Below are 8,250 nucleotides of genomic sequence, written 5' to 3'. Positions count from 1 at the left end.
TCATTTCCTTCTTACCTCCCTTTCGAAGACTGCTAATTACACTCCAGAATGGTTTTCCAGCAGCTTGACCCATAGTCTCCAACCTGTTTCCAAAGTCTTACCACGATTTCTTCTTGGATGCTGCAATTATCTGTTTGGCTTTGTTTCTTTCTTCAACATAACTTTCTCTGTATACCTGGGTTCTGGTATGTAGCCATTTTTGATACGCCTTCTTTTTCCTTTTACAGGCTGCCTTGACTGTATCATTCTACCAAGCTGTTTGCTTCATCCTACTTTTACACACTACTGTTCCAAGACATTCTTTAGCCACTTCTAGTGCTGTGTCCCTGTACCTTGTCCATTCCTTTTCCAATGACTGTAATTGGCTACATTCAACTAACTGGTACCTTTCTGAGATCGCTGTTATGTACTTGTACCTGATTTCCTTATCCTGAAGTTTCTCCACTCTTATCCTCCTACATATGGACCTGACCTCCTGCACTTTCGGCCTCACAATCCCAATTTCACTGCAGATTAAATAATGATCAGTGTCATCAAAGAATCCCCTGAATACACGTGTGTCCCTCACAGCCTTCCTGAATTCCTGATCTGTTATTATATAGTCAATGACAGATCTGGTTCCCCTGCCTTCCCAAGTATACCGGTGAATGTTCTTATGTTTAAAAAAGGAGTTTGTGATTACTAAGCCCATACTGGCACAGAAATCCAAGAGTTGTTTCCCGTTCCTGTTGGCCTCCATATCCTCTCCAAATTTACCCATAACCTTTTCATACCCTTCTGTTCGATTTCCAATCCTGGCGTAAAAATCACCCATGAGCAGAACACTGTCCTTGTCCTTTACTCTAACAACTACATCACTGAGTGCCTCATAAAAACTATCCATCTTATCTTGATCTGTCCCTTCACAATGCGAATATACTGACACAATCCTAATTTTCTTGCTAGACACTGTCAAATCTATCCACATCAGTCGTTCGTTTACATACCTTATTGCAACTACGCTGGGTTCCATTTCTTTCCTGATGTAAAGCCCTACACCCCATTGTGCTATTCCTGCTTTGACTCCTGACAGGTATACCTTGTATTCTCCCACTTCCTCTTCTTTCTCACCCCTTACCCGAATGTCACTAACAGCTAAAACTTCCAGCCCCATCTTACTTGCAGCCTCTGCATGCTCTACCTTCTCTAAATAACCACACATAAATTCTAACCTGTGCTCCAGTGACCAGTTGGGAGGAAAACAATGAGACAATTGATGGAGCCATGCTTGTGGATGAATGTTGTTGCCAGAATTCTTAAATGTTTTGAATTTACGTGTAGTAGTGAGCAGCTTATAGTCAAAATCACCATGTCGGCGATTCGCATATCGGTCATTGTTACTTCTTTTCGGCGGTTCAATCTCAAAATTCGGTGTACTTTGCCAATTTATTTCATAATTTCCGAAGTTCCCTGCGTTATTATTTTGTGGCTGTTCCGTATTTCTATGTCCCTCTTCCCGTATTGGAGCGCGAGTATCACTAGCAGTCGAGATGACAGGCATCTTATCCGTATGGCTGTAACGGATCGTGCAGCCATGTCTAGATCCCTGAGTCAACAGATGGGGACGTTTGCGAGACAACAACCATCTGCACCAACAGTTCGACGACGTTTGCAGCAGCATGGACTATCAGCTCGGAGACCATGGCTGCAGTTACCCTTGATGCTGCATCACAGACAGGAGCGCTTGCGATGGTGCACTCAACGACGAACCTGGGTGCACGAATAGCAAAACATTTTTTTGAATAAATCGAGGTTCTGTTTACAGCATCATGATGGACGCATCCGTGTTTGCCGACATCGCAGTGAACGCACATTGGAAGCGTGTATTCGTCATCACCATACTGGCATATCACCCGACGTGATGGTATGGGATGCCAGTGGTTACACGTCTCGGTCACCTCTTGTTCGCCTTGACGGCACTTTGAACAGTGCACGTTACATTTAAAAAGTGTTACGACCCGTGGCTCTACCCTTCATTCGATCCCTGTGAAAGCATACATTTCAGCAGGATATGCACGACCGCATGTTGCAGGTCCTGTACGGGCCTTTCTGGACACAGAAAATGTTCGACTGCTGCCCTGGCCAGATCTCTCACCAATTGCGTGAAAATGTAATCACATGCCAGTTCTAGTATAATATATTTGTCCAATGAATACCCGTTTATCATCTGCATTTCTTCTTGGTACAGCAATTTTAATGGCCAGTAGTGTATTAGCAGTGCCAGTTGTGTTGACAGTTCGAGCGGCGCGGTCTATTGCCCGACGATCTTGTAGCAGTTATGAAGCGAATGCAGTTTAGAAATCGAATTCAACTTACGAGGGCTTAAGTCAGGGGAGTGCAGAAGGCGGAATAGCACTTAGCAGCCCCATCAGTCAAACCCGTCAGTAACAGCTTGTACTGTACGTTCCTGAGCATTGTCCTACAAAATGATGGTCAGATCCTGCTGAAAGTGTCATAACGTCTGTCGCTAAGCTGGTCGTAGGTTTTGTTCCAAAAATGAACAGCATTTTGGGAAGTGGTAGTAGTATGGACCAAAAGAAGAAAAAAATGTCAAGTAAACATTTGCTCTAAAATGCATACATAAAAAGTATGGACAATTTTTCATCAGAAGAGTTTTGTTTCCAAGTAGCGAATATGAGCACGTGCTCACAGCTCTTAAGGTATGCATTTTAGAGCACATATTTACTGGGCATTTTTTCTTGTTTTGGTCCAGATTACCAATTCGCAAAATATGGGAAGCAAAGCGCTTTCAGTAGTAGAGATTTGCTTCACAGTATCGAACATGAAAAATTGCTCGTAGCTCTTAACGAATGCATTTTCGACCCTATGTTAACTGAGACTTTTTTGCTTCTGATATTGTGTACTTTTTACTGTATGCGTTTACGCCATTATATATATATATATATATATATATATATATATATATATATATATATATATATATATATATATATCGCTTATGATTTTTGTCATGCGGAAGGACATGGCTAACCGTCACACTATTCGGACATGGATACAGAAAACCTTTTGTGTGCATCTGAGCATCAACCTGACTCACAGATGAATGTATGGCGTGAAATGAATTGTCGCTTAAGGCACGTTCATACCTAGAGACAGTGGCGCGAAATTGTGCACGAGCAGTTGTAAAACAGTGTATAGTGACAGTCGTTACAAGAAGTCGGGCGTCCACTCCTTTTCACCACAAAAATCTAATTTCGATGTCTCAATAAATTGCTCTCTGTGCGTTAAGTTGTGTCTATCTAATTTAAAAGTTTTAAAAAAGAAAAATCTAATGTAAACGTTCTTCAGGAGGTACTACTATTGCCACGAATCTTCTCAAAAAATTAAAAGAAAATAGCATGAATTTCTAAAAATTTATAAGAGCTTGTCTGCCGATTTCGAAAACCTTCTGCAAACTGTTGGAGAAATGATTCGTAAAGATTCCACTCGATTAAGGGAAACCATCCCAGCTTCGGTTCCTAGTTGTCACACTGCGGTTCCTTAGCAGTGGTAAATACTTCACAGGCCCAATGTAAACATTTAGAATTTCAAAACAATCGCTCTCAGGTATCGTCCAGTATCCTGTCAAGCTATAATTACTTTTCTGAAAGGTTTTGTATGATAAGAAATAACGCGATTTCTATTGACAGTGTATTTTATATTAAAAAGCATTTTTTTAAGATTGTAGCTTTATCAGCTACATTTATACTTATTCGTTAAATTTGGTTAACAATACTTGTACAGTTTCGTTATAGACGGTTTCTAAATTTTGGACGGAAGTTTGACAGTGCTGCGATGTGTACAGTTTGGCAACGGATGGTCTCCGAATATTGGATGGGAGTTTCATAATGTTGCCGTGCATAGAGAATGTATGAGTCAGAAGAGAATGAGTGATTGCTATTTGTGATGTAGCATGTTGATGCCGAAGAATGGATTGGAGATGTTATCGCCACAAGTAATGCGATTCTCTGCACATCTTTCCTTGCTGGCCCATTTAGAAAAAAAAATGAATTCCTCCTTGGGCTGGTGAAATTTCTGTAAAGGTTCTTCGCTGTTTATTGTTTTATTCGCAACATACCCTCTGTAAACTGCAAATTCATCTCTTCTCCGAACTGCCTCTGTAAACTTCATACTGTTTCCCGTTTCCCTTACGACAGAAATTTGATAAGTGTTCTGAAATCTGGCTCTTTGAATATATTGAACTCTGGTTTCGCAGGATAGAGCGGATCATGCTACGGTTGTGGAGGGGGCCGTAATCAGTTACTGTTAGTTGCACGAAACACACAAACTTTTATTTTCCTAAGAACCACTTAATTACACATTATCTTAAAAGGATGAAAGTAAAAACAATATGGCTGATGGCCTAATTAATAAAACTTGACATACCTCCTGGGCTGAAGGCCCAAAAACACACCAAAACAAAAAGAGTGGCTCAAGGCCTGAACACATGTTATAAAAATTTGCTTTAAAGAATACACGCGGCTGAAGGCCTTACTTAAAAAATATTTCACGTACATACTTGGCTGAAGGCCACACACAAGAAATTGAACAGATGAGGACTTAAGGACTGGATAACAAGAATTTCAGAGTGACCAAACTTTCAAAATTTAGTTTTTAAACAAATCAGTCTTCAAATTTTAATTTAAGTCGGCTGAAGGCCTTCTTTTAAAATTAAAACAAACTAAATTAACAGACGACTGAAGGCCTCGCACAGTACTTCGGACTAAAACGAAAATCACAATCTAAAACCAACAGAAGAGTGGTGCTCAGAAGTGTTCCAAGGGTCGGCCTGAGGAGCTAGGTCTAATGTAAGGTGAGGTGAGACAGGCAGCCGAGAGCAAGGTTAAATAATAGCATGGAAACCCAATCTAGGGACGGCTGAAGGACCGACCAACAACCTAATCAATTCCCTTCCGCCCTATCAATGGCACGACAATGGAAAGTATCAGCCGAGGACGAAGACTTCCTCGCTGCTGTGTCCCAACCGACCGACTGCCACACACAACACCACACGGAAATATTGCGGTCACACCAAAGATGGTACAGTAGTACTAGTATCGATAAGCGCTGCTGCTGCCACTGACAGAGGCAAGTCAGCAATCTGTTATTGTGGTAACTCAGGGAAAAATAAGACGCCACTCAATCGTGACAAAGTGACAAAGAACAAACGGCGTCAATGAGAGTCAGCCACAGCTGAGGTTCTTACTTCTTTTGGGTATTGGTCGCCTTCTGAAATCTGCTTGATCATCGCAAACTTGTTCCATTTCTTTTTCCGTGTTAGCATCCAAATGGCAAACAGAACTATTTTTGTAGTTTATACACTGAAACGCCAAAGAAACTGGTATAGACATGCATATTCAAATACAGATATAGGTAAACAGGGGTGTAAAGCTAGTTCGCGTCCGTAGTAGAATACTACACGTGCACCCTGGGTAACGCTAAATGAACTAGCAAAGTACAGGCGACCAGATAATCCTTAGTTGATCTCCTGGTCACGGCAAATCACGATGAATTCTAGCAAAACGAACCCTTTGACTAGAGAACTCGGATCGCTGATTCGAGTCTGCCACCTGAATATTGAAGGCATAAGTAGAGCCAAATGCATGTACTTGCATAAAGTTTTAACAAAGAACGACATTGACGTAGTCGCAATTCAGGAGACCCATACTGAAGATGACGAGCAGCTAAGATCAAGGGGCGTAATATCTGGCTATGACCTAATAGGCGCCACACACCACAGACATTATGGCACGGCAACATACGTCAGGAGAAATATCGAAGAAGTGGCTCTCGTATCAACATCTACCACAAACGAGATTCACGAAGTCATTATAAAAGTGGGTGAAGTCACAATAAATAATATATACAAGCCTCCAGGGCAATCGTGGCCCCCACAAGCCCTTCAAACCCTGCCTCACCCAGCAATATACGTGGGTGACTTTAATAGCCACCATTAACTGTGGAAATATCGAATATCTGACCAAAATGGCGAAGACCTGGTGAAATGGACAGAAGATCATAATACTCAACTAATCTTTGACGCCAAAGACCGAGGTACATTTAAATCAGCCGCTTGGCTAACTGAGACCTGCCCTGACCTCAGTTTTGTTACAACTGACAAGAACAACAAACCCCTGCCGGTCTCTCGCAGGGTACTTGAGGATTTCCCCCACTCTCAGCATCGCCCAGTGCTCTTAGAAATAGGTCTTACTATTCCCCTGATATCCTCTTATCCTCGTCCTAGATGGAACTTTTGGAGGGCAGATTGGGCTGCTTTCTCGGAGAAACTTGATAAATGCCTTGGATGGATACCCCCAACGTATAAGAACTACGAAAGATTTGTTGGAGCCGTCATCAGCACAGCTAAAGTTAGTATGCCCAGAGGATTCAGAAAAGAATATGTGCCAGGATGGAGCGAGGAAAGTGAACGGCTTTATAGACAGTTTCTGGGCAATGGGGATAAAGAAATTGCAGACGATCTATTACATAGCCTAGACGCGGCCAGGCGTGCTAAGTGGATGGAGACCGTGGAACAAATGGATTTTACAAGATCAAGCAGAAGGGCGTGGTCTTTGCTTCGGAGACTTGGAGGTGGAGGTAAAAATCTGCGAATGACCAGTGCTATGTCCCCAAATACAGTTGCGGTTCACATCAGCAAGACATCCAGGGCCCCAAAGGAACGAGCCCATACTATAAAAATTAAAAAGGAGCTTAAAGAGCTAAAATCGACCGCAGAGAACAATACATCTTATTCCCAACCCTTTTCAGTCGTAGAGTTAAATATGGCCCTGAACGATATAAAACCAGGAAAGGCCCCAGGGTTTGATGGGATTCACCCAGAATTTCTGCTCCACTGTGGTAAATTTGCAAGATTATGGCTTGCGCGATTCTTCTCTAACGTGTTGCAAACTGGAAAAATTCCGCACACTCTCAAAAAGGCTAAAATTGTTGCCATATTAAAACCGGGCAAACCGAGTGACCAACCTCAGAGCTACCGCCCAATCGCCTTACTCAGCATGATCTATAAATTACTGGAGAGACTTATGTACAACAGAATGAGCGAAGTCATCCTGGAGGCTGTACCGGTAGAACAGGCGGGCTTCCGGCCGAAAAGAAGCTGCACGGATCAGGTCCTCGCTTTAACAACATACATCGAGGCGGGCTTCCAAAGACAGCAAAAAACATCAGTGGTATTTGTTGACCTGACAGCGGCGTTCGACACTGTCTGGAGACAGGGCCTGATTTATAAGCTCCTCCGCATCGTGCCATGTCTAAAAACGGCTAACCTTATCAACGAAATGCTCTGCAATAGACCATTCCAGGTTGTCATCGGTAACAACAGAAGTAAATTCATGAAACTTAATAATGGCCTGCCCCAAGGTTCAGTACTGGCTCCACTGCTTTTCAGCATGTATATAGCCGATATGCCTAGAACGAGATCCAAAATGTTCGGATATGCGGACGACTGGGCCTTGGCCACACAACATCGAGTGATGGAGGAAACTGAGATCACACTATCCAGCGATTTGACCACTCTAAGAAAATACTTCCGTGAATGGAGGCTCCAACCCAGCCCATCCAAAACAGAGGCCACTTGTTTCCACCTGAATAACAAATTAGCAAACAAAGAGCTCAAGATTCGCTTTGATGGCGGCATTCTTCCATATAATAGAACACCAAAGTATCTGGGCGTGACACTCGATAGAACATTGAGCTATAAACAACACCTTGTAAACACTGCTGAAAAAGTCAGAACTAGAAACAACATTTTCCAAAAGCTTTGTGGCACTAGTTGGGGGTCCACTGCCTCCGTTCTGCGTAGCTCTGCGCTAGGACTTGTCTATTCTGCAGCAGAGTACTGTTCCCCAATATGGTTAAATAGTGCTCACATCAAGAAGGTGGATGCAGTCTTGAACCAAACGATGAGGATTATCTCTGGAACGATCAGGTCAACTCCTGTCCAATGGCTGCCTGTATTGAGCCATATCCCGCCGCCACACTTGCGCAGAGAACACGCACTTGTCAGGGAGTGTCGAAAAATCCAAAATAGCCCAGATCTTCCTATCCACACCCTGAGTAATGGAATTGAGCAAAATAGATTGAAATCCAGACACCCCCCTCTCGCAAGTGCCAAAGATCTGGTAAAGAACGCTTTTATTCTTGAGGACCGCTGGAGAGAAGAATGGGAGGAAAAGACACCGCCTCAGGTTA

This window comes from Schistocerca cancellata, chromosome 9 (assembly GCF_023864275.1).
Source record: "Schistocerca cancellata isolate TAMUIC-IGC-003103 chromosome 9, iqSchCanc2.1, whole genome shotgun sequence".
Lineage (NCBI taxonomy): Eukaryota > Metazoa > Arthropoda > Insecta > Orthoptera > Acrididae > Schistocerca > Schistocerca cancellata.
This window is presented reverse-complemented; position numbering follows the sequence as displayed.